Source organism: Stegostoma tigrinum, chromosome 4 (genome assembly GCF_030684315.1).
Source record: "Stegostoma tigrinum isolate sSteTig4 chromosome 4, sSteTig4.hap1, whole genome shotgun sequence".
In the NCBI taxonomy this organism is placed as follows: Eukaryota; Metazoa; Chordata; class Chondrichthyes; order Orectolobiformes; family Stegostomatidae; genus Stegostoma; species Stegostoma tigrinum.
This window is the reverse complement of record NC_081357.1, coordinates 127,545,045-127,572,323: the sequence shown is the minus strand read 5'-3', so window position 1 is coordinate 127,572,323 and position 27,279 is coordinate 127,545,045. Positions and strand designations below refer to the sequence as shown.

Sequence of the window (27,279 nt, the reverse complement as noted above, 5' to 3'; positions counted from 1 at the left end):
CCTCATTCTGCAAACACTTCATTCTGTATATACTTCATTGTGCATATCCTTCATTCTGCATATCCCTCATTCTACATATATCTCAATCTGCTCTTAATTTCAAAACTGATGATTAATCCTGGTTCAATGAAGAATGTGGGAAATCTAATTAGCATATCCAAAAAGCAGGTGTTGAAAAAGTGACACAGCGCTGCTAGTATGTATAACAATGGAAGCAGGATGTGATAGAGAAAGCTAACTTACCCCACAGTATTTGAAAGGAAATCTCTGCAGTCTTGACACATTGAGACATGAATGTTGGTGGACAATTAAACAAAAAACTGAAGGAAGAGGTTCCTTTAATATCTTTATCCCAAAGATGAGGATATGGGAAGTCCAGAATATAATACAGAAGACAAGACTATAGCTTTGGGCAAGATAACAAAGTGTGTAGCTGGATGAACACAGCAGGCCAAACAGCATCTCAGGAGCACAAAAGCTGACATTTCGGGTCAAGACCCTTCATCAGAGAGGGGGATGGGGAGAGGGATCTCAAATAAATAGGGACGGAGCGGGAGGCGGACCGAAGATGGATAGAGAAGAAGATAGGTGGAGAGGATAGTATAGGTGGGGAGGTGGGGAGGGGATAGGTCAGTCTGGGGAGGACGGAGGTGTCAAGGAGGCGGGTTGAGGTTGGTAGGTGGGAAATGGAGGTGCGGCTTGAGGTGGGAGGAGGGTTTAGGTGAGAGGAAGAACAGGTAAGGTATAGCTTTAGGCAGATGTCCTGATCGGGTGATCCATCTCAGCTTATTCCAATCATCTCAAACATCATAAATGCTTGACTTTAGTCAATGTAAGCATCTCCATTTAATATTAAGAAATGTCTAAAGGCCATTTCAAAGGTTTGTAGTTAATACTGGTGAAAACTTCTGCTTCAGAATTTGGATCTTTAAATAAGCTATTCCAGAACAGCGACAACACTGGAGCCTACCAGGCAATGGTGTAAACTACACAGGTATGTTTTGTTCACAAATAGAAAGATAAATTTTTGATCTGAATTGATTTTTAATTGCTGCCTGTGCCAAGATACAGTGAAAAGTATTGTTTTGCATGCTAACCAGACAAATTATACCTTACATAAGTACATTGGGCTAATAGACAGAGTGCAGAATATAATGTAACACTACAGAGAAGGTGCAGAGGAAGATCAATTCCAATACAAGAGATCCATACGTAAGTCTGATAATTGTGGAGAGCAAGCTGTTCTTGACTCTCTTGTGTTTTAAAACTTTGGTACCTTCTGCCCAATGGAAGAGGGTGGAAGAGAGCATAACCAGGATTGGGAGGGTATTTGATTATTTTGTCTGCTTTCCCAAGGCAGCAGGAAGTGTAGATGGAGTCAAGGGAAGGAAGGTTGGCTTTTCCCTCATTGGTCAACCCTTGATGAAAAGCATGAGTATCTTAAGGGTATCATTGAAAGGTGTAATTAGCAGTGCTACCCAACAGTTCTTATTCAGCAATTAACCGATGCTCAAAAAAAAGAGCTGCCAGTGCAGGAAATTAGAAGCAAACAAAACAGAAATTGCTGGAGAAAAAACACGACAGGTCTGGAAGCATCTGTGGAGAGAAAGCAGAGTAAATATTTCAGAGCCATAACCCTTTACTGAACCCAAAGCTTTAACTCTGCTTTCTCTCCACAGATGTTACAGACTTGTTGAGTTTTTCCCACAATGTCTGCTTTTGAAACTGATGTTCCTTTTGGGTTCTGCCGAGACCAATTGGTTGAGACCTCAGTACAAACATTTACAAACAGACTGAATTCCAGAGTTGATGTGAGAGTGACTACCCTAGTCAGCACTTGACTGAGTATAGCATCAAGGAGCCCTTGTTACCTTGAAGCTAAATTAGGAAAATATCAGCACAGGTAGAAAGCTCACTTTAGAGGCAGGAAAATATTTTCAGATGTTGGAATCATTAGCCCCTAAGATGTCACTGCAGGATTTTGTATAGTGTCCTAGACCCAACCCTATTCAATTGCTTCCTTCTATGCAACATAAAGTCAGAAGCAGGGATGTTCATTGACAATTACACAACTTCAGCATTATTCACACTTCAGTAGATAAGAAATACAATCAAATAGTATTAAAGAAAATACTTTTGTTTTCATTTAGATTAGCAAAATGTTGCAAGTTGTTCTTGGGAAAATATTATCAGTGCCAGTTTAAAGAAGAGATTTTTCTTTGTCTATTATTTTAACTTATCAAGCAAATAGCTAAACTTAGCAACAAGCATGAAATTCTTGGAAACATGGACAGGATGGATTAAAATGAAAGTAGACTGAAAGATAGAAATCTACAATATCTAGAATTAAAATTAAGGTAAAACAACTCAATGGATAAGAGAAACTGTCAAGCAATTACAATTTAAGATTTCTTTTCCATTTACGTTAATAAAATGCTATAAATTGTTTTTAGGAAACTGAAATCATTGCACATTTTCAAATTGCATTGTGTGCCTGTAGTGATAGCCAATTTGGTGGAAGGGCCTGAAATGAAACTTTAATGAAGTTATCCAAAGATGTGTAGGATAATGAAATGTCTATACACAAGCAAGACATGGCATTATTGATAATTTGTTTAAGATATATTTTGTGCAAAGGACAATATCAGATCATCAGAAAGAAAAGGTGGACAGCACTGTGTTGCATGAGTAATCCATACTGCTACTCATTTTTAAAAGAAAAATACTGCAGATGCTGGAAATCTTAAACAAAGTATAGTTCACTGCCTGTTAGCAACTAGTTACAAGTCACACGGATGTAATAGACATTGTTACATCATCAATGATGAGGAAGTCTGAAATCTTATGTCTTACAACTTTGACATCTTCAGCTTTTCTCCTGCTAAGTTTATATGACATCAAGTTGACAGTGCTTCAAGCATTCCTCAGAACTGATCCTTTCAGTTTCTTATACCATTCTACAACAATCTAGTCTTAGGTTTTGAGTTAACATCACTCCTGTGTTTGCTTGCAGTTTTCTTTATTATGGCAGTTACTTAAGTTGGCTTATTTCCAATAATTTTAGATGGTATTTATCATCTTGTCTTGTATAAATCAATACACTTGTCTAAACTCAGAAACCATAAGTAGTCAGGAAAGGGAGAAACTACTGTGAGGTGATATAATGATAGATGTAAGACCGGAAGTAGTCAATTGAGAGTACTTCAGTGAAACCATATCTGATCTGATAATCCTGAACTCACACTCTTAATGTTTCTCTATAAACTTTGAATCCCTGACTAATTAAAAATCTAGCTAACTCAGCCTTGAATTTGTTCATCAGCCTCTAAAAGTTCCCTAAAAATTTTACATGTTTCAGTTAGATCCCATCTCACTGTCCTAAACTTCAATGAGTATAAGCTCAATTGACTCAACTCCTCCATACTCAGGATCAATCTAGTGAACCTCCTCTGTACTGCCTCCAATGCCAACATATCTTTCCTTAGATAAGGGAACCAGAACTTTACACAGTGATCCCTGTGGCACGTCATTAATTACAGGTTGCCATCCTGAAAATGCCCTCTTTATTCCAACTCTCCATCTTTTATTAGTTAGACAACTCTCTATCCATGCTAATACCCAATACCATGGGCTCTTAGCTTATTAATTAGTCTTATGCACAGTAACTTATTAAATGCATTTTGAAAATCCAACTATATTACTTCTGTTGGTTAATTTTATCTACCTGTTTGTTGCCTTCTCAAAGAACTATAATAAATTAGTTAGGTATGAGTTCCCCTTCATGAAGGTATGCTGATTCTGCTTTGTTATATCATGGGTTTCTAACTGTGGTGCTATTACATCCTTTTTAATAGACTCTAACATTTCCTAATAAGAGATGTAAAGCTGACTAGCCTATAGTCAACTGTTTCTTGTCTCCCTCTATTTTTGAAAAAAGTTATTGTATTGGCACAAGGAGTATTGGTAGGGTGAAGTTTTCGAATTTTGTGAAACATTCCCACAATCTAACGATTCTTGAAAGATTATGACCAGTGTGCCCATTATTTCTGTAGGTGCTTCCTTTAAAATCCTAGGATGGAACCCATTAGATCTAGCAGATGTATTGGTGCCATTTTGGTTTTGTTTGCCAATATTATTTTTGCTCACTTAATAAATGTTCACAGGGTATAAAGACCAGTAAAAATGAGTCAAAATTGCCTCAGAAGTGTTAGGCAAAGAAGATATTGCACAGCATCAACCTATTCATGAGTAATTTTACGTAGTAAGCCAGCAAATGAGACCTGGACTTCATTTAAAGGCACCAAGAAACAGCAGCCATCAACTTAAGTACAACAGTAGAAAATCACGGGATGTCTGGCTTTCATCAGAGAGATACAAATGCCAGAAGCAGAAGCTAAAATACTTTGTTTGTAAAAATGTCTTCAAATTGTTAATATCATTGTAATTGCTTTAGTACATTTAATTCCAGTATGAGAGGTCCTTTTCCACATTAAGAGCCATGTCATATTTGTTGGATTACAGGACTTTTCAGTAGGGTCAGGTGTGTCAACCATCAAACATAGGCTCTACGTTCTGGGAAATTTTTGATCTGACACAAATTTTAGAAGGTCACATTGGTTGATTGCAGCCACAATTGATGACAAGCTCCACGTTATGTAATTTCCAAAACCCATTTGTATCTGCAAAATACAGTTCAACTTTAAATTGTTTGCCTGCTAGCACCAGAGGGTCTGTACATTTGCCAATTATTATGTTTAATGAATTGCAAAAACATGTCTGTGGTTAAGTCTTCAAAGTGGTTCAATCATCCAAAGGCACAACATGATTCCTTTAGAAGCAACTTATTCATTGATAAATATTCATGACTACTGTTGCAGGGTTTTATTAATCAAATAGCAATTGCAACCTCAATTATGACTGTAAAAATGACAAATGGATATAATTGCACATACTTCCAATCTACTGCTGAGTACTAAATAATTCCAGGTGATTGCAATGTGAATGCAATTTTACAACCTTTTACCGAATGCACCTTGATAAAATTCCAGTTATAAAATTTATTCAATCATTTGGTTACCTGACCTACTGATCTAGACTTCTTTTAAAGAGGAAAATCAAGTCTGTTGATCCAAATAAAATATTATTATCAGAAGATTACATCATTACTCAGAAAACAAAAAAGACAACCAAACCATAATATTTTGCATGATAAACATCTTGTAACTTTCAATAATAAATTAATTTCCATTACAGTGCTCATTTTTGCATATATTTGCATGTCAGTCTGAAACATGGTGACACCAAGTGCAGCCTACACAATGTAAATAAGGTAACAATTCAATCTTTAGCTTCTATACAGATGATCCCACTTTTCCATGGTGGGGGATCTTAATTTGGAATATCATGCCCAAAAATGTGAGGAGTCAACCCAGCTCTGATTCTGGTACTGATTACTTTGAAGCTAAGACAAATACAATGCCAATCATCATCCTGGGACAATATCCTATTGACATTCAGTCTTATATTTCTGACACAAAGAAATTCACAAAGTGATCTTGAGAAATAAGGTGGACACCTTCGCTATCTGTAGAGTCTATCCGCAATCAAAGTCAATGTGGGAAGTTTCTGTCTTCACTTCTTTAACCCTGACCTGTTGAAGCAAATTTCCTTCCTATTGACTAGAAAGAGACAAAAACGGCATGCTTTCATTTTGTTTTCGCTTTACAGTAGATTGGACATAAAATTAAAAATACTTCTCAGTATTTTCAGAAAATAGCTGCTTTCCTGCCATAAAATCAGAAAGAACTGGAGGCTCTCAGCAGGCCTCATAGTATCTGTGGTTGTGGAGGTGTTGTGCTGAAATGAAAGTGTTAACTCTGTTTCTCTCCCCACAGATGGAGCAGGCCTATACTGAGGCATGGTGACTCAGTGAATAGCACTGCTGCCTCCCAGTGCTAGGGAGCTGTGTTCAATTCCACCCTCAGGTGGCTGTCTGTGTGTAGTTTGCATGTTCTCCCTGTGTTTGTGTGGGGTTCTTCCAGCTATTCTGGTTTTCTCCCACAGTACAAAAATGTGCAAGCTAGGTGGATTGGGCGTGCTAAATTGCCCATAGTTTCCAGGGATGTGCAGGCTGGGTAGATTAGCTATGGGAAATGCAGGGTTACAGGGATACGATAGGGGGATGGGTCTGTGTTGGATGCTCTTTGGAGGGCTGGAATGGACCATATGATCTGTTGAGGTTCTCCAGCATGTTCTGTTTTTATTTCAGATCTCCAGTATTTGCAGAACTTTGCTTTTACTTGGTTGCATTCCTGCAGTTTTGTTTACACTTATTACACTCGGGTATCTTAGAGATAATGATCAATTAACTGATTTCACTTGTTTCACAGCTGGAAACTAATTCTCCAATAGAATTGGAAAGATGTTATGGTGTACATCATAGAAGATTGAGTACAATTATGGGAGACACTGGGAAGTAATTCTTCATAAATAGATAACATGACCAGCATTACAAACTCAGATGAAGTTAAATATAAACATTACAGATAGAAAGTTGAGAGAATCTCACTCAATTTGGAAGGGTTGCTGCTTTGGCCAGTACATTTGTGAAAAGAAAGCCATAAAATGGTGTGTTGCAAGTGCTAAGGAATTTGGTTGTTGCAATTAGACATCTCTGTGGGGAAATTTGAGCCCCATTGTGTTTTGGCTTGCAATGAGCAATGGACTGTTTTGTATCATTTGTGACACATACCATGCCTTTGTTAAGGAAACCTGTTAAAAATAACAAACGACATGAAATCCATGGAGTAAGATGTCAATTCAAGGAATGTTGATTATAAAAAAGAGATTTCTGATACCATAAATTAAACTACCATAAACATAATTATGTAATTACTGCACAAAGTCATTCTTTTACCCCGTAAAATAATACATTCATTTTTAAATTTGTCACAAGCATTCAGGTTGTCTGATGGAAGTTTTAATAAGATACCTTAAGAAATGCATGGGAACAATACCCAACAGAATGGCTGGTTCCTTCCCCCAATCCATCATATGATACAAATGCCAGACAATTTGAATCTCTCAGTGTGATATCAAGAAACGGCTGAAGGCTTTGGATACAGTAAAGGCTATGGGCCCTAACAGCATCCCAACTGCCACATTGGAGAGCTGTGTTCCAGAACTAATCATGCCATTAATCACATTGCTCCAGTAAATCTACAACACTAGCATCTACTCAGCAAGGAAGAAAATTGGCCTGTTCACTGAAACAAAATAAATCCGATTCAGCCAAAAACTACTCCATCAGTCTGCTTGCTTCATCAGCAAAATGTTGGAAGGCGTTATCAACAGTGTTATCAAACAGCACTTATTCAGAAATACCTGCTCACAGGTAGAATTCTGACAGGGCAACTCAGCTTATTATGTCTTTGTCCAAACATAGACATAAAAGATTAACTCCTGAGGTGAGATGAGAGTGACTATCTTAAAACCAAAGTATTTGACTAAGTGTGGTAACAACAAGCACTATCAATACTGAATTCAATGTGAATTTGGAGGAAAATTCTTTGCTGGCTGGAATCATGTGCAGTACAAAGAAAAAAAGTGGCATGGTTATTGTAAATCAGTCACCTCAGCTCCAGGACACCTCTGCTGAGTTCATTGGCATGGTATTCTAGGCCAAACCATCTTTAGCTGTTTCACTAACATTATTCCCTCTGCACCAAGGTCAAAAGTGGTAAGGTTCACTGATAAGTACATAACATTTAACACCATACATGATACCTCACTTTCTGAAGCAGTTCCTGACCACAGGCAGCGAGACCTGGAGGGCAGTCAGGTTTGCACTAATAAGTGGCAAGTAATGCTCATGACATATAATTGCCAGACAATAACCATCTCCAACAAAAGGAAACCTAACCTCTACATCTTCACATGCGATGGTTTAATTGTCACTGAATCCCTTGCTATGAACAACGTGGGGACTTACCATTGAGTATAAACTGAATTGGGTCAGCCATTTAATGCTGGTACTACAAAAGCAGGATAGAGGATAGGTATGTCGTGGTAGATAATTCACTTCTAGTCTCTGCAAAGCCATCTACAAGACAAGAGTATGATGGAATACTTCCCTGGATGAGTGCAACTCAAACAATAATCAAGAAGTTTGATATTATCCAGGAAAAAGCAGTCCACTTGATTGGCAATACATCCACCACCAACATTCAATACTTCCACCATTGATGCACAGCGGCAGCAGCATTTTCTACCTATGTAATGTAATGTAGCTACTCAACAAGGCACTTTCAATAGCACCTTCCAAACCTGTGGCCTATACCACTTAGAAGCATCGAGCAGCAAATGCAGAGGACCATACCATCACGTAGCATCCTGACTAGGAATTATATCACTGTTCCTGTGTTGTTACTTCAAAATCCTGGATCCCTTCCTATCAGCAGTCCGGTTGTCCCTATAATAATTGAATTTTAACTGTTATGGGAGGTTAATCCAAATGAACACACGCTGGAGAGAAGATACAGGAGGTAGGGCTTTAGATCTTTTGGAACATTGGGACTGTTTTTGGGAGGTGTGGGACTTGTATGAGGCAGGCAGGTTGGATATGAATTGTAATGGGGCCAGCATCCTTGTGTGGAGGTTTGCTTGTGCTGAAAGGTCAAGTCCGAACCAATTTGGCAGGGGGTTTGGGATCCAGAGAGAAGGTTTAGCAAAGGGAGATGCATGGCCAAATAGAGGAGAGACAGCAAGAGAATTAGGAAGGCATAGAAATTAAACACTAGCTAAGGCAAAGGGAGTTTGTCAAAATTGGATACATTTGTTTAAGTGCTGGGAGTCTGACAAATAAGGCAGATGAGTTGAGGGGACAAATTTAAACACGGAGCAGTATGATGTTGTTGCTGTCATGAGACACTGTTGACAAAGGGGCAGGATTGGAAGCTCAATATTCCAGGATATAGGGTCTTCAGGTGAGACTGGAATAAAAGTAAAAGAGGAAGAGTGTTGAAACAGTGATCAGGGAGTCAATGACAACAGTTAAGAGGGATGACATCTTAGAAAGCTGTACACACACACACACACACACACACACAAACATACACACACACACACACACAAGCGCACATACACACATACTTCAAAGAAGTATAGATGTAGACAGGTCAAACAGTAAATTCACTAATTATATGAAAGTTTGTGGGGTGATACATAGTGAGAATAACCTTAGCTTACAGGAGGATATAAACAGCCTGCTCAGATGGGCTGATCAGTAGTAAACAGATAAGTGTGAGAGGATGCACTTGAGCAGGACAAACAAGGCAAGGGAATACATGATGAGCGGTTGGACACTGGGAGGCACTAAGGATCTGAGAGACCTACCAGGACAAGTAGATAAAGTGGTTGAGAGGCCATAAGGATTATTATCTTTATTGGCTGAGGTAGAGAGTTTAAGAGGGAGGTTATGCTGGAACTGTTCTTGTTTAAAACTGTATAATAGGTTGGTTAGGCCGAACTAAAACATTATGTGCAGATTTGGAATCCACAATATTAGAGGAATGTTACTGCACTGGAGAAGGTGCAAAAGGAGATTTACTAAGATATTGCTGGGACAGTTTTAGTTGTGAAGAGAGATTGGACAGACGGGGATTGCTTTACTTGGACCAAAAAAGACTGAGGGTAGACATGATTGAAACGTATAAAATTATAATGGGTACTGTGGGATAGACAGGAAGAATATTTAACCTTTGATACAGGATTCAGTGACTGAGGGCATAGGTTTAAGGGAAGGGGCATGAGGTTTATAAGAGATGGGAGGAAAATCTTTTTCTCCCAAAGGGTGGTGGGAATGTGGGACTCATTGCCTGTAAATGTGGAAGAGGCAGAAATCCTCAAAACATTAAATAACTATTAGATCTGCATTTGTGAAAGCAAGACATACAAGGCTATAAATCCAGTGCTTAAAATTGAATTAAAATAGTTTAGAGCTTGTTTTTTTTCGATTAGTGCAGACACAATGAGCTGCGGAACTCTAAATCTATGACTCTGAAGCTATCTCACGATCAACTTCTTCAGGTCACTAAACATTGACCCAATTGACCCAGCCAGCAACATCCATAGCTCTTCAAGAAGTGAATTTTAAAAATGACTTTGATCAGATATGTCCTTCATTGAGAACACTTTCTCAATCCCTTTTCAAATAACTTATGCAATATCTGGGTTATTTTCTCTGTCATGCTGCAAGCTGATGGGGATGAGGGCAAGAGCATCCAGCAGCAAGTTCTGCAATCTCAGATTCTCCAGCATCTGCAGTCCCTTCTATCTATGTTTGAAATAATCACATTGTTTTGTACAGATGCAGCACCTCACATTGAACAATCTCACCATGGGTTCTGGAATGATATGTTGTTAGTTTAGAAACACAGAATATAAAGAAGCATTGAGTCATGTGACATACCAGATGCCTTCTGATTACTTGCACATAACACCATCATTGTGAACTTGTTTTGAATATGAACGCAATGCAAAAACAATTAATCTGAAAGGGGATTGATGACACCTGCATACAGCACTATAGGTGCTCTTGCTGCATATGAATGCTTCTTGTTGTGTGACAGTGTGTGAGGGGTCAGAAAGTGCATGCTTTAAGTCCTTGTTATATACAAGGGGCAACACAGTGGTTAGCACTACTGCCTCATAGTACCAGGAGCCCAGGCTCGACTGCAGCTTCAGGTGACTCTATGTGTGGAACTTGCAGATTCTCCCGGTACCTGTGGGAGTTTTCTTCAATTGCTCCGGTTTCCTCCCACAGTCCAAAAATGTGCAGGTTGGGTGAATTGGCCGTGCCAAATGCAGAGTTATGGGAATAGGGTGGTCTGGAGGGGATGCTCTTCAGATGTTCAGTGCAGACCCGATGGGCCAAATGGCCTCTATCTGTGCTGTAGGGGTCCTATGATTCTACACTGCTAATATCACAACTACACTTCACCTGACGAAGGAGCAGGGCTTTGAAAGCTTGTGATTTCAAATAAACCTGTTGGACTGTAACCAGGTGTCGTGTGACTTCTGACAATATCATAACCAACCCACTGAGCTTGCATCTGATTCATGGTCTCGGTAACAACATAAACAATCTACATAAAATTGCAGCCAGCAGTGTGAAGGTGTGTGTATGAGATGGCTGCCATTTTGGCCTGTACACATATGTTTTAAAAACAAGTGTTACATAACAGAATCAGTCAACGACTGATAATTTCTTAAAAATGTGGAACTGAAAGCTGTGGAAATAACAATTTAAATCTGTTATGTCTGTGTAGTTTCAATGAAATTGTCGGGGTCATTTTAACCATGCAACGTTAATCACTACAACACCGAATTGAAATCAGATTCATGGAATCGTAGAATCCCTACAATATGGAAACAAGCCATTTGGCCCAACAAGTTCACACCTCCCCTCTGAAGAGCATCCCATCCAGACCCATTCCCCTAACCCTGTATTTCCCATGTCTAACCCACATAATCTACACATCCCTGAACACTACGGGATATTTGTGCCTTTTTCTACAAAGGTACTATTAACTCTCTGAAACCTGAGAGACTGAGTGAAATAGGAGTTAAAATGCAGTGAGATAATTAATGCTCCATTTTAAACAGTGATATTTTGACAACTCTGTACATTCAGTGGGTGAAGTAATACCTGAATCGGATGGGAGTCTTGTGCGTTTAGATAAGTGAACAATTCTGTGACTTACCCAGAACCTTTACGTCATTTCAGTCACTGATTAAGTGAGTTACTTAACTGCAACAGTCAAACAGTTCGGTTGAACCTGTACTGCGGTAGAAGAAGAGGCTGTTGTTCAAGGGCAAGGCTAATCTTTCCTTTGTGAGGGGGATTGAAAGCATGGGCCCCAAAATGAAGGTGTCAGTTGTGGCTTCTATTTTCATTTCTAAGCCAGGAAATCGCAGGGGCTTGAACAGACTCTCCAGTACAACACTGTGCTGCCTTAATCTGTCCTCTCAGGTAATGGGAGAGGATCACGTAGCTTTATTTCAAAGAAGAGAAGGGGAATTTCTCCCTATTGTCCTGGCCAACAGTAATCTCTAAACTAACATCACAAAAACAAAATTACTTGGTCATCGTTAAATCATTGTCAATGGGGGCTTGCTGTGATCCTACATTCCCTCAAATGTAACAGAGCCTGCAGTCGCCATACTGGTCTGTAGAGTCACCCATGGACTCACCCAGACAGTGGAAGAGAGTCATCCTCATCTGTGAGGGGCTGATGGTGATGATGATGATGATGATGGCGATGACGCTAATGACATTACAAGTGTGACTACAAAGTGAATGTTCTTCACGGGCTGTGAAGCACTCTGGAACATACTGTGTTTATGAAAAAAGAAATACCATAAATGCTTAACATAGTGTGGAGCTGGAGGAAGACAGCGGGCTGGGCAACATCAGAGGAGCAGGAAAGTTGACGTTTCAGTTCGGGACCATTCTTCAGAAAGAAGTGTCAGAAAGAATACCAATTCACTGCTGGGTAGATTTCATAAAAAATGAACTTACACCGCTGAGTTTTTGAAGAATTTGGGCTGCACAGATGGAGGCACCCACAACAGTTTGCCTTCACTCATTTAAAGATTATTTGTTTAAACAAACAGAAACCACACTAATGTCTTCCATAGACATTATAGCATGATTACAATAATTGAGCAGGAGGAGTATCACCCCCAGCATAATAGAGCAATGCAATGTTGGGTACTACAACCAGGCAACACTTAATTAACATCCTCCTCCAATAGATACAAGCTGGGTGAATTGATCACTTGTTAACTGCAAATCTGTTATTGTCCAAAAGGCAAGTGGTCCCTATTTATTCCCAGGAGTAAATATAGCTTTTTTTGTTTGTTTTTCAGTTGTTCAATAAAGGTTCATGTTTCCAGCTGTTTGAATGCTTTCCAACATGTGATGCACTGACATTGAACAAAGACAAGATGTTTTGCTGTGCTGGGTTTTTGAGAAAGAGTTGCACTCCTTCAGATAGGGCTCTAACAGAGTATAACCCTCAGGACACGGAGCCTGTGTAATTTCAATCTGGTAGCAGTAATTACAATGACAATCAATCAAACAGTTGATGATGTAAAGTAGCAATACATTTACGATTGTGAGCTTCTGTTTCAAATGAAGTTTCACTCTTGCCAACCACGTGCCCTCAAAAGTCATTCTCTCTTGATTCCCGCCCACTAGATGTACTGTGAAATGCTATTCATAGCTGGCAGTGATTGACTTGGTGCACAGCTAGCCTTTAAATACAATTCTGGTAGTGGAAATGCCAGAAGAAATCCGCTGATAGTGACTGCTAGATCATAGAGGCATGTCGTGTGCTTAGTGAAGTGTGCAGCTGAAATTTGTGTAAGATAACTCAGTAGGGCACACAAAGAAAAATCCTCCATTAACCTCCCTGAAATTAAAATCAGCTGATCTTTTGTACAATTTAGCTAGATATAACACTGACATGTAAAGCTCTTCATTCACAAAGCTCATTCATAAAACCTATTGAAATTGCTGATCAGGGTACATTTTAAGCATTAATATCTTTTCAATATTTAATTCATTTGATTTTCACATTTCATTGAATAAATGCATGTTAATAAGGATTAATATTTTACTAGAATCATCTTATTCATAAATTATTACTTTACTCTCTCTACCTAATTCCCTCAATTTAATTTTGTCTGTGAGTACGATATTTTTATTTATGTATCCTTCCATGAATCATTTCCACACTAGCTTATTTTTTAAGGGGCTTATAGCTGTGTTCTGACAGCACACAAAGAATTTTATGTTAACACACTAACTGTTGAGTAATTAAAGGAAATTAAACCATTTAGTAAATTATTTTGCATGTCAGTCATTCAGATAGCAATTAATTTCCAATGATTTGATGGCATAAAGATAAAATCTGAATAATATAAAACTATCAACAAGTGGAACATATTAGCTATTTGTAAATAATTTCAGTTCCTTTTATTGCACGAGGGAATATTCCGCACTCTATTTACTTTGAGGTCTGATTAGAAGTAACAATATATGTTATGCATGAGAATGCTTTCATCAACCATTTACACAAGCTTTCCTTTTGTCTCACAAACAGGCCATATGTAATTGCAAAAGTCAGTTCAAAGCAATATGAATGCACTGAAAAAATTGCCCTGAAAAAAGTAGAAAATTATTGTCTACCAACTCTTCTGAGCCTGACGTTAATAATCAATCATTACTTTTTAACCTTCTGAATGATCTCCATTAAAGAGGTGTTTTCTTCCTCATCTTGGGTAACTGAGTCTTGATTCACTCATCTTGTCAGTTCCTTGACCCTGTTTGTCTTTAGTGAAGCTAGGGTTTTTTTTTCCTCCAATCTCTTTTCATTTGTTATACTTTTCATTATCCTCTCTGAACTTTCCCGACATCGGTTAAACCAATGACTGAAGAATTTTGGATTAGCTTCAATTTCAATTCTTGACTGATTTTGCTCACACAAAACACAAAAGGATCATCACGAAGGGGCAGACAGATTAGCAATTCAGTCATCGTGGGCTATGGAAACAATAGCAGGATACGTTAAGGGTCAATGCTCTCAGTGTGGAGGAGAAATGGATTACAGAACTTTGTCTCGTGTAGAGAAATGAAAGAATTGCTCCTTTTTAAATTGATTCCCCTGCCTTTCACTTTACCATTTTTCTTTCATAACGAATATAATGTTCATGCAATAAAATCCTGACCTGGGATATAAACATATTTCCAAATATCTACCAGTTCAGCTATTATATGATAACCATATTGATAGTCTTTGAATCAAAATCAAAGGTTAAACCTTATTAGCCTATACATCTTTGTTCTTCCTGAAATGTGTTCAATTAATAATGAATCTACTTTGTCATTTCCTGGCAATTCTATCATAACTATTAAATACATTAAATTCCACTACCTATATTCAAAGCAACTCTCTAAATAAATTATAATTACATGTTGGTTTATTCTCAATTATTTTTATCAAACTTTTTGGGAGATGGGGTGTGAAATACTTTAAAAATTCATCTAATATGAATTCTTTCTCAATCAGAACAAAGATTAGTGCGAGTTAAATTTCAAGAAACAATAAACAGTTTCATCATACTTCATCATTTATCATGAAATGTTGCAGAAATAACATAAAACAATTAGGTGGACATCATGTCTTTTTTTCTTGGAAAAAGATGTAAAACTCCGATGCCATTAAAGAATCAAAAGTTTGAATCAGTTTTCCACTTACTATATGGCCTTAATCTCCAGCTTTTTAGCTTTGATTTGCTGATGTTTTGACTTTATGATCCTGTTTGACCTGTTGACTGTAATAAGCATGTAAAACATTTTCAACATGACATAGAGAAAAGGATTTATCTTCTGCTCATTTCCCCATTATTTGGGTCATGATGAGTGTTTCTGGAAACCCATGTCCAATGTAGACCGAGATAACAAGATGTAGAGCTGGATGAACACAGCAGGCCAAGCAGCATCAGAGGAGCAGGAAGGCTGACATTTTGGGCCGAGACCCTTCGTCAGAAAATGTAGACCGAATGGGAATTCTGCATTTGAACAAAAAATAATTTTGGCTGCATACTTACTAATTCTAATAAAGCTTCCTTTGATCATTAATTTCAGTTAAGCATATAACTGCTGGGGGTGTTATTCATTTAGCAAGCACGTCATATCAAAGGCCATTCATGGACTTAAACCAGACCCGGATTTGATGAAGAGATAGTAGGAACTGCCGAAGCTGGAGAATCTGTGATAACAAGGTGTACAGCTGGATGAACACAGCAGGCCAAGCAGCATCAGAGGAGCAGAAGGCTGACCTTTTGGGCCTAGACCCTTCTTCAGAAATGGGGGAGGGGAAGGGGATTCTGAAATAAATGGGGGGGGGGAATGCGGATGAAAGAAGGATAAAGGAGAAGATAGGTTTAGAGGAGATAGATTGGTCAAAGAGGCAGGGATGGAGCCAGAAAAGGTGAGTGTAGGGGTGGCAGTTAGGATGGGAGTAGGTCAGTCCACGGAGGACGGGCAGGCCAAGGAGGTGGGACGAGGCTGATAGGTAGGAGGTGGGGTAGGTGGGAGGAAGGACAGGTTAGGGAGGTGGGGATGAGCTGGTCTGGTTTTGAGATGCGTTCGGGTGAGGGGAGATTATGAAGCTTGTGAAGGCCACATTAACACCAATGGGCTGCAGAGCTCCCAAGCAAATTGTGAGGTGCGTTTCTGCAATCTTCGGGTGGCATATTTGTGGCACTGCAGGAGGCCCAGAATGGACATGTTGCCAAAGAGTGAGAGGGGGAGTTGAAGTGGTTCGCCACTGGGAGGTGCAGTTGTTTATTGCAAACCGAGCGTAGGTGTTCTGCAAAGTGGTCCCCAAGTCTCCGTTTGGTTTCCCTGTAGAGGAGGCCACAATGGGAACAGCGGATGCAATATACCACAATAGCAGATGTGCAGGTGAACATCTGTTTGATGTGGAAAGTCTTCTTGGGGCCTGGGATGGGGGTGAGGTGGAGGTGTGGGGGCAAGTGTAGCACTTCCTGCGGTTGCAGGGAAATGTGCCAGGTGTGGTGGGGCTGGAGGGGAGTGTGGAGCGGACAAGGGAGTCACGGAGAGAGGGATCCCGCCGGAAGGCAGATAAGGATGTGGAGGGAAAAATGTCTTTGGTGGTGGGGTCGGATTGCAGATGGCGGAAATGCCGGAGCGTGATGCATCGGTTCTGGAGGTTGGTGGGGTGGTACGAGAAGACGAGGGGGATTCTGTTTTGGTCATTATTGCGGGGACGGGGTGTGAGGGATGATTTGCGGGAGGCACAGTCGAAGATGTTTTCGATCACTATGGAGGGGAAGTTGCGGTTCTTGAAAAACGAGGTCATCTAGGATGTATGGGAGTGGAATGCTTCATCTCGGGATCAGATGCAGCCGAGTCGAAGGTTTTGGGTACAAGGGATGGCCTTTTTGCAGGACGGTGGATGGGAGGAGGTATATTCTCAATAGCTGTGGGAGTCGGTGGGATTGAAATGTGTATTGGTATCCAGGTGGTTACCACTGATGCAAACAGAGACACCCAGGAAAGAGAGAGAGATAGCGGAGATGATCCAGGTGAACGTGAGGTTGGGGTGGAAGATGTTATCGAAGTGGATGAACTGTTTGAGCTCCACATGGGAACACGAGGCGGCGCCGATACAGTCATCAATGTCACGGAGGAAGAGGTGGAGTTTTGGGCCAGTGTAGCTACAGAAGAGAGATTGTTCCACGTAACCTACAAAGAGGCAAGGTTTGGGCCCATGCGGGTACCCATGGCTGCCCCCTTTGCCTGTAGGAAGTGGGAGGAATTGAAAGAGAAGTTGTTGAGTGTGAGGGCATGTTCAGCTAAGCTGATAAGGATGTCGGTGGAGGGGGACTGTTCAGGCCTGCGGGACAGGAAGAAGTGGAGGGCCTTTAGGCTGTCTGCATGTCGAATGGGACAGAGTAAACATGGTTTTGTGAGAGGTAGATTATATCTGGTCAATCTATTGGAGTTTTCTGTGGCAATTTGTACTGTGGCTAAAGGAATCAATAGAAACCCTGACTTGAACACACTTCAAAAGATGCCACAGCAAAGATTTTTGCAGAAAGTAAAAGTAGACAGTATAGATAGGAGTGATAATGGGAACTGCAGATGCTGGAGAATCCAAGATAATAAAACGTGAGGCTGGATGAATACAGCAGGCCCAGCAGCATCTCAGGAGCACACATTGCTGTCATTGACAGAAGATTGATTGGCTAAGAGGTTGGTGAGATGTGTGCCACAGGCAATAGTGTAGGCATCTCAACTGTTTACAATGCATATAAATCATTTAAAGTCATAGAGTCATACAGCACGGAAACAGACCCTTCAGCCCAACTCGCCCATGATGAACATAATCCCAAACTAAACTATTCCCGCCCCCTGCTCCTGGCCCATATCCCTCCAACCTTTCCTATTCATGTACCTCTCAAAATGTTTTTTTTTAATGTTGTCATTGTACCCACATTCACCATTTTCTCAGGAAGTGCATTCCACACACAAACCACCCTCAGCGTAAATAAATTGCCTTTCATATCTTTCTAAATCTCTTTCTTCTCACCTTAAAAATTTTTCCCCTTGGTCTTCAAATACCTAATTCTAGGGAAAATGCAGCTATCATTAACTCTATCTATACATCTCATTACTTTAGAAGATTCTAGCAGGCCATTTCTCAACTTCCTGTCCTCCAGTGGAAAAAAAGTCCCAGACTATTCAGAGTGTGGAGCTGGATGAACACAGCAGGCCAAGCAGCATCTCAGGAGACTGCTCCTGAGATGTTGCTTGGCCTTCTGTGTTCATCCAGCTCCACACTTTGTTATCTTGGATTCTCCAGCACCTGCAGTTCCCATTATCACTCACAGACTATTCAGCCATTTTTTATAACTCAAATAGTCCATACCTGACAACATTCTGGTAAATCTCTTTTAAAGCCTCTCTAGCTTGATTGTATCCTTCCTGTATCTGGGCGATCAGTCTGGACACAGTATTCCAGAAGAGGCCTCACCAATGTACTTTACAACCTCAACATGACTTCCCAACTCCTATACTCAGAAGACAGAGCTATGAAGGTAAGTGTGCAAAATGCGTTTTTAACCAACCTGTCAATATGCGATGCAAACTATGTACCTGCGACCCTGGGTCCATCTGTGTTACAACACTACCCAAGGGCCTACCATTAATTCTATAAGTCCTACCCTTGTTTGTTTTACAAAAATGCAATACCTCACATTTATCCAGATTGAACTCCAACTGTTATTTTTCAATCCATTGGCCATTTGATTAAGTTCCCTTTGTAATCTTCAAAAACCTTCTTCACAGATGCTGCCAGGCCTGCTGAGCTTTTCCAGCAGCTTCTGTTTTTGCTCCTGATTTACGATCTCTGCAGTTCTTTCATCTTATATTTGTCAATGGAGAACCACAGCTGTACAGATATACATATAGGGTTTCTACTCTTCCTGAGCAATTTATAGTTCTCATTATGGCAAAAAAAACAAAAGTCATTATAGTAAACTACCTTTTAATGCGTCAAGGGATGGGACTTCATTCCAGACTAACATTAAAAATGAATGATTGATTGTCACACACATTTTACAGTGAAATATAGTAAAATATAGTGAACAGTTTTCGTTTGTCACTTTAATCCAACACCATTTCAATATTTTAGGAAATAGATAAAATGATGAGATACACCTTAATGAGAAGTCCATCCTATGTACATGCTCTGAGACGGCATAGAACCACCACTGCCTTGCCAGACTTAATTAATGTCCAACTGGCCAATCCTCAGCCACCATCTTTCTCTGCTGGGCAGACTCCCCTTCGCCACTCCCGCACCAGGCACACCAACATTGGGGGCTATCGCTGGGCTTGATATTAGTGTTGTGCCCTCCTGTCCCTGCCAGCACCGGACCAAACCAATGACAAAGTGGCTGATCCTCAGGAGGCATCTTTCGCAACTGGGCCTATCTGACATTGTCTCAGGGCTTGCTCTTCTCTATGTTGGGCTCACTCTCCCCCACACTGGGCTTACTCTACCCTGCACTGGGCTCCCTCTCCCCTGCACTGGGCTCCCTCTCACTTGCACTGGGTTCATTCTACCCTGCACTGGGCTCCCTCTGCCCTGCACTGGTCTCCCTCTCCCCTGCGCGGGGTTCATTCTACCCCGCACTGGGCTGCCTCTCCCCTTCGCTGTGCCCACTGTATTTAGAAGTTAGTCTAATACATATTTTATAATAAAAGCACATTGATTCAACTCTATTCCTAGAGGGTTTAACAGACATACAACATAGATTTAACACTGATCTGATGAGTTTCCTTGACAACCAGGGTGACATAGTACCAGTTGAAACTAACGTCCAGTTTTAAAGGTTCAAAGGCATAACAAGGGTGGGAAAAAATTCCTCAGAATTGCTCCCATTTTTGTTTCAAATTTCTAGTGAAGCAGTGTTGATGGAGCAAAAACAACTTTTGGGACTTCCAAAAGCCATGTTTCTCAAATCAGACCAATGTTCAGCAACAAAATCATTTTCATGTGAGATTGGTCAGTAATAAAGGTTTTAAAAAGGCCCATGCTCTAAAATATTTGTGCACCACATTCTGTAGTTACTTATTATAAAGGAAAACCTTCCTTGTATTTTCTGTTCCATAGAGTGCATTTTCATTGCTTTAACTGCCATAATTGCTGGTGACAGTTTTTGGGGTTCAAAGCACTGGCAAGGAGCATGATTGACCTTTTGACAGAAAAGAATGTAAATTGAAAATATAGGTTGATTACAAAATGATGAAAAGGAATTTATTGCCTGGATTTAATCTGATGTTTACTATAATAAATTGTGGCAGGATTTACGGGGCAACCCATGGCCCCGAGCTCTGTTGGTTGGTTTTGGGATTAAATGATCTGAAAGCTTTATGCCCTGTGTAATGATTTAATTACTGTTAACATAGTTAGAAATAAAAACACAGCAGAGAAATGACAATCCCAGCCATGGAATTTTGAAGCAGGAGGACAGATTAATGATATGTGAAGTTTTAGATTGTTCTTAGATGATATCTGCAAGATTTGCATCAAAGATGAGAAATCTGCAATAAATCTGAAAATTCTGGAGAGTTTATATAAGTGATTGTATTAAACTCAAATAAAATAAAGATAGATAACATGAATCATACTTTTAATCAATAATTCAATGATTTGGCTTTCAGTTTTCTTTATTTTTATATATGATATTGCTATACTGACTTCAGATAATGCAATGAAATTTAACAATGGAAGCTAAACTTAACTTTGCAACTACTAATACAAATTGTGAGCAACTTGGTATGAAATTCAAGTAAGTGTATTGATACCTCTGATGAAACAGTCAGTACAAAATATTTCATGATCATGATAAATATTTATCAGTTCATGCACATGCAATATATTTATAAAGCCTAATAGCTGTAACAGTTTTGTGTCTTAAATTTGGTCATAAATTTCAGGAAGATTCAATACCCTGCAAAACATTGTATTTCATGGAATTAACTCAGATGTAAATGCACTAGATGACTGGAAGTGAATTACAAAGGCAGTAACTCGGTCAAGCCACTGTCACAATCAAGCTGTAAGACTTAAAATTTAGGTGATCTGTGAATGTCACCAGACACTAAGATGGAATTATTGCCTAAACCTATATTTCAGATGAATTTTAAAATGTTCATCACTGTACATTATGTTAACTCTATGAATTCTTTTTCCATCTTAAATATTGCTACATGCAGCCTCACCTTCAAATTTTATGCTGAGTTTCCTCAGTAATTCTCCTGATTGAGCACTGTAATGTCACTGAGAATCATTAAATAACCTGAATGTCTGCATAAGCATTAATTATGCCAGTCTTCTGCTCAGATTATAATTGGTGACCAGGATGGTCCTCATACGCTGGGTTCATAAACATTTGCGGTGCTGCATGACAACCTCAAACAAAGTCTTTCTTTGACATTGTTTTTTCGTATTCAACAGGAATACGTAGGAAAGGCACCATATAAAATCAACGTTGAAACAATAACCTTATACATCAAGCATGATCCTCCTCTGCAGTGCCCTGATGACCTATCATAATTCTGACTGAAGAATGCCATCCATACCATTATTGGATGTTCTTCACTCGACTTAGCAACAAATCAACAATTTGATGCTGGCTGCTATATGTTTAGAAGCCCTTCCACTTATTGGGCAGAAACGCTGATCTCTATGGTCAGAAAGCCCCATTGGAGGAAAGAAGCCAAGTTAGTTTTTCAGGTGAATTAAACAAAACTGGATATCCTTCAGTGATAGTAAGAACTACCAATGCTGGAGTCAGAGACAACACACTGTGGAGCTGGAAGAACACGGCAGGCCAGGCAGCACCAGAGGAGCAGGAGTTGATGTTTTGGGTAGGGACCCTGCTTCAGATTTCTGTTATCTCTGGATACCCTTAAGGATGTTCACTAAGTCTTTAACTTTAGGAATGTAACAGATTTTAGGCAGGTTTTAAGGCAGGGATTTGGGGGTGAGGAGGAATGAATAAAAAGGAAATGCCTATGATAGGTTTGAAAGTAGGGGAGATAATATGACAAAAAGAAATGATGAGACATGGCAAATGTGGTGGGAAATGAGTAAAGGGTGTCTAGAAGAAATGTAAATGGGAATAGCATCATTATTAGCAGCTGCTGTCTAAGTAAAAGGATCTAGAAATTTTGATTTATTGAGACATAGAGTCATACAGCACTGAATGACAACCTTCAGTCCAATCAGTCCATGGGAACCATTGTCCCAAACTAAACTGGTTCCACCTGCCTGTGCTTTTCCTGTATCCCTCCAAACATTTCTTACTCATGCACTTATCTAACTGTCTTTTAAACTTTGTAATGGTACCAGCATCCACCACCTCCTCCGGCAGTTCATTAACACACAAACCACTTTCTGTGGAAAAAAGATTGCCCCCATGTCTTTTTTAAATCTTTCTCCTCTCCCCTGAAAGATATGCTCCCTAGTCTTGAAATCTCCCACCCCAAGGAAAAGAAACCAGCCATTTGCCTTATCTATATTCCCCATGATTTTAACAGCCTCTATAAGGTCACACCTCAGCCTCCTGAGATCCAGTGAAAAAAAAAGTCCCAGCTTAATTTTATAACTCAAACCCTCCATTCCCAGCAACATCCTGAATTTGTTGAACACAGTGATGATTCTGAAAGTTTGCAAACTGCTTAATTGAAGCACTGTTTTGCTCATGTGAGAAGTGTGAAGTGAAAGCTGCCCTCGTCACCGAGGACCAGAGCCTGTTCTCTCATCAGAGAGAGAGAGAGGGGCAGAGAAGTAACATATGGTCAGTTTGACCTGTGGTTCATCATGCCTCAGGCAAAGAGTAAAGCCTTTACAGTAACCTAAGTCTGTACAGGAATTGAAGCCGCACTGTTATTCCCACTCTGCATTACAAATCAGCTGTGTAGCCAACTGGCCTAACCATCAACCAACAAAGCTGAAGTCGATAAGTCCAGGGGAGGAGGATTAAATGACCAGGTGTGGGAAACTCCAGGTTCTGTCGACAGCCAAACAGAGATTTGTATCGTTCACACTTTTATGGTGTCAGTAGGTTTAAATTATCAGTGCTGTTGGAATTCAATTTTCATTTATTAAGCATACACCCACCATGCTCCAATGTCATGACTGAATGCTCGCGCTCAAACTCATAACAGAAACTAACTTAAGAATCCATACATTTTTATATAATTTTAGGAATGGGTTTGGCCTTTTCATTTTAACTTAACAAAATACAGATATATTTGTTGACCCACAGATGGATTGTCTAAAGCAGACTAATTTTCTGTGTATCATTTCCTTCCCTAAAATATATCAGAAGACTGTAACGGTAGGAATGTCACTGATTGAATAGTGTAAGGTTTAAAGGTATGAACATTAAAATATTTTTCATGGTAGACGAAAATAAATACATGTGCTGAAATTCCATGCTGGTTTTAGTATTGCTTATGGCTGAAGTCGCTCTCCTGGCCAAAACTTTGGAGTAGAAAACATTTGTGTGGGTTTCTGCTGAAGAATCTGCAGATTCAGAGGTGGGAAAAGAAATTAACCCCTTCCATATCCTAAACCAGCAGCTGATGCAATCTGCAGCTCATTTCTGAATTTTCAAAAGTCACAGAGTTAATTTTCCACTTTTCCAAATATTACTGTAATAAGGAGGATTTGCAATAATGAACCACCCCAGGATGTACTGATATACTGAGTTCATGGTTCAGTGAGTTTGGACAGTATCAACCAACATCGGTCCCGCTGAAGTGCTAACAGTGTCTAAACAGCTCTCTGGAAATTCAAGGTCATCACGTCAACTGGATACTTACATTCAACCTGTTGGGTTTAAGTAATCTGCGTCAAACAGAGCTAATAGTGTAATAATAGATAATAATCAGGGCCAATTATGAAGCAAATGCCTTTCCTCTTTTGTGTGATTGTATGATTGTTGCTATTGCTTTATGAACCTCATTCCCCAAATTCTTCCATCAAGACATTTGTCAGCATCTTTGATCTTGTTAACATCTGGCAGGTCCATTATTTGGGAACAAAACTCAATGAAGCTAAGAAAAATCTTTTTATGCATTGTTATAATCCTTGCATTACAATGACTTCCCCATACAACTCTATTTCAAAGCCAGTGACACCTTTCAACTACTAGATAACCACTCATACACCACTTCAGATTCATTGTGTTACTGCTCTGTAAAACTCCGAATCAAATTTATTGCTTGTAAATGGTTGGTCTGGCCCACTGGCGAAATATAAATCACATCCCATGGCTCTTCATAATTCATTTCTCTTTCATTCCAGTTCCACATTAGAGAACATCCACACTAAAATATTTTGAAGAGACTGAAGTACAGGTAGATTCAAAGGTTAAGACCTCTTGTATGGAACCAATTTTATTGCTTTGGTTTTCTTCCAGGAATTATTCTCAATGGATTTGGAGATTTTGCTGGAACATGCCTTTTCCCTAAATAGTATGGGGGAGAGGCAGTTGGGTTCAGTTTTTATTTCACTTTGGCTGTATTCCTTGACTGAGCATCACTTAACTTTGTCATGGTAGGTTATTGAATGATTAATTATTCCCCAGTGTTATTATAATATTTATGGCTCTAATAAAGAAGATTTCATGCAAGCAAAATTATGATTGTTTAATTTAATGTCAACTGTATAATTCCAAAACCCAAAAGATCAGGAAAGAATAACAGAGATTTGTCTAAAGTATTTGTGGCTTCAAGACTGATATTTATTGAGGGTTGCATGATAGTTTGTCTGAGAGTTGCTGTGTGCTGAAGTTTTTAGTTGGGTGCCGTTTTGAAGGATGAAGGTTTTGAATCAAATAATAATCACTAACCTTACTGTAGGTTTGAGTTTCCACTCATCTATTATTCCTGAGGTGAATGAAGTGGAATGACAGTTATCTGGGCATTTGTTGCCTTTGTCTCTAATCCACAAATAATGGATATTTCTTTAATGTTGCATGTGTGCCTTCGAACCAAAGAAAAAGTATTGCGCTTCATTTTTCCAATGGTGCTGTTCTATGAATGATGAAAGAACAAATAAAGAAAATGCCCAAGCAAGTAACAGGCTGTTAATAAACCAAAACCATGATCATGCAACTAAGTCACATCTGTCACTTGCTTAAAGCTTCTATGTTTTGTGTGGATAATTGGAACCAATTGGGTTGACAGACTATCCTAATGCTGCACATGCTTTAACGATATTTTTAAAAGCAAATATTAGGAATGCACAAAATGATACTAAGTTCAAAATCCACGCTAGTTTTCATGGATCTGCAGTTAAAGTACTTACTTAGTAGCTGGCATCTTATTGCTACAGTTTTATGTTAAATCAGTTTCCCCAAGATGCACATATCTTAAACCATTTCTATGTCATGTTAATAATTTAATTAAATAACGCATTTTCACAGACACGTTTGGCATGCTTGCTATTATTGACTAGAGCATTGAGTCCATTGTGTTGGGACATTGTGTTACAGCAGTACCAGGTGTTGGTAAAGCCTCATCTGGAGCCCTGCATTCAGTTCTGGTCTCCTTTCTGTAGGAAGGATATTATTAAACTGGAAAGGGTGAAAAAAAGATTTACAAAGAGCTATCAAAACTGGAATGTGTGAGTTATAAGGAGAGGCTGGATAGGATGGGACTTCTTCCCTGGAATGTTGGAGGCTGAAGGGTGATCTTACAGAGATTTATAAAATCATGAGGAGCATAGATAAAGTGGATAGCCACACAACACCACACCCCACCACCACCACCTCCCTCCACCCCCAGACCTGGTAGTGGAGTCCAATACTAGAGAGCATAGGTTTAATGTGGAGAGGAAAGATTTAAAAGGGAGCTGCCCGAGGAAGTGGTAGAGACGAGTATAGTTATAACATTTAAAATACATTTGGACAGGTCCATGGATGGAAAAGGTTTAGAGGGATATGGGCCAAATGTAGGCAAGTGGGACTAGTTCATTTTAGGAAACCTGGTCGGCATGGATGGGCTGGGCCAAAGGGTCTGTTTCTGTGCTGTATGACTATGTCTTTTTAAATAAATTTTAAAATTAAATTTATTTAAAAATAAATTTGCTATTCAGTGGTTTAGACTCTCCCCCTTTTCCATTCATTTAATTTATACATTTTCATAGATTGTTCATTCTAACATAATTGACACATAGAAATATAACAGATTAGTATGTTTCTAGTCGGAATTGCTCTTGAATTGTGAAAACACGAAAATAAGTTGACATTAATGCAGATTTTAGCACAGATAATCATTTAAAAATTAATTGGTTAAGCACATAAATAATGCTGGATGAGGTCAAAAATCATTTTTTGATTAAAAATGTGGCAGAGTTGCTTGCCAAGTTTTTATCTGTGTGAGCTTGATTACGTAAACCATGCTCAGTGGATAAGGAAGTATATCCCAGGTCATCAGTAAGATGATCACTCCCCAGCTCCTTTTTAAATGCTGTTAAGTGTCTTCAATGGAGTAAACTGAAACCTGAAGAAATCCAGGACTGTGATCCCCAAGACCTCCAAAACAAACTCAATTCTCACCGATTTGCTTTAGGAAGTAACTGCTTATTTACCTCATAATTAACACCCGGCTGCTGATTTAACTTAGATATAGTGAAAGAGGTCAGAGTTGGGATCGAAAAGGACCAGATAGCCCAGCATTGATCATTCCCTCGGTCTTTTGCTTGCACAGACTGCTTTTTCTTTGGAGCAGATGGACTTCAGCATGTCTAGACAACCAAGAAAATCTGTATAATATTTAACTAGGAATGACACAGCGTTCCTGCTTTCACTGGTGACACTTTTATTCTTTTATCTGAGGTGCTTTCACGTTGGGAATGTGATGCAAATGCCATTTCCTTTAAAATGCTGCCAGAATATTTTTCCCCAGTTTGTTTATTTTCTCTGTCTAACACTGTTCATGTCCATTTATATTTCGCTGAAGAAGTGAGTGAAGAAACTCTGATAACTGAAGCGAATAGTGGGACTTTGGCTGTGGGAGAGCATCTTACAGTGCTTTCTTCCAGTTAGTTCAGTCTTGGTGCCACATTCATAGTTTCAAGGTTATCCAGGTAAAGCTGTTTG

General features: G+C 39.4%; 1 long non-coding RNA gene across 1 annotated transcript in view; it reads right to left on the bottom strand.

Annotated features, from left to right (window-relative positions):
* LOC125452249 (uncharacterized) overlaps positions 1–26,883 on the bottom strand; it is a 32,660-nt gene extending 5,777 nt beyond the window's left edge. The window contains exons 1-2 of the long non-coding RNA XR_007247506.2: positions 26,769–26,883; positions 25,027–25,210 (exon numbers count right to left, since the gene is read on the bottom strand). This is a non-coding gene — a long non-coding RNA (uncharacterized LOC125452249). The remainder of the gene's footprint in view (positions 1–25,026; positions 25,211–26,768) is intronic.
* Positions 26,884–27,279: the final 396 nt, after the last annotated feature.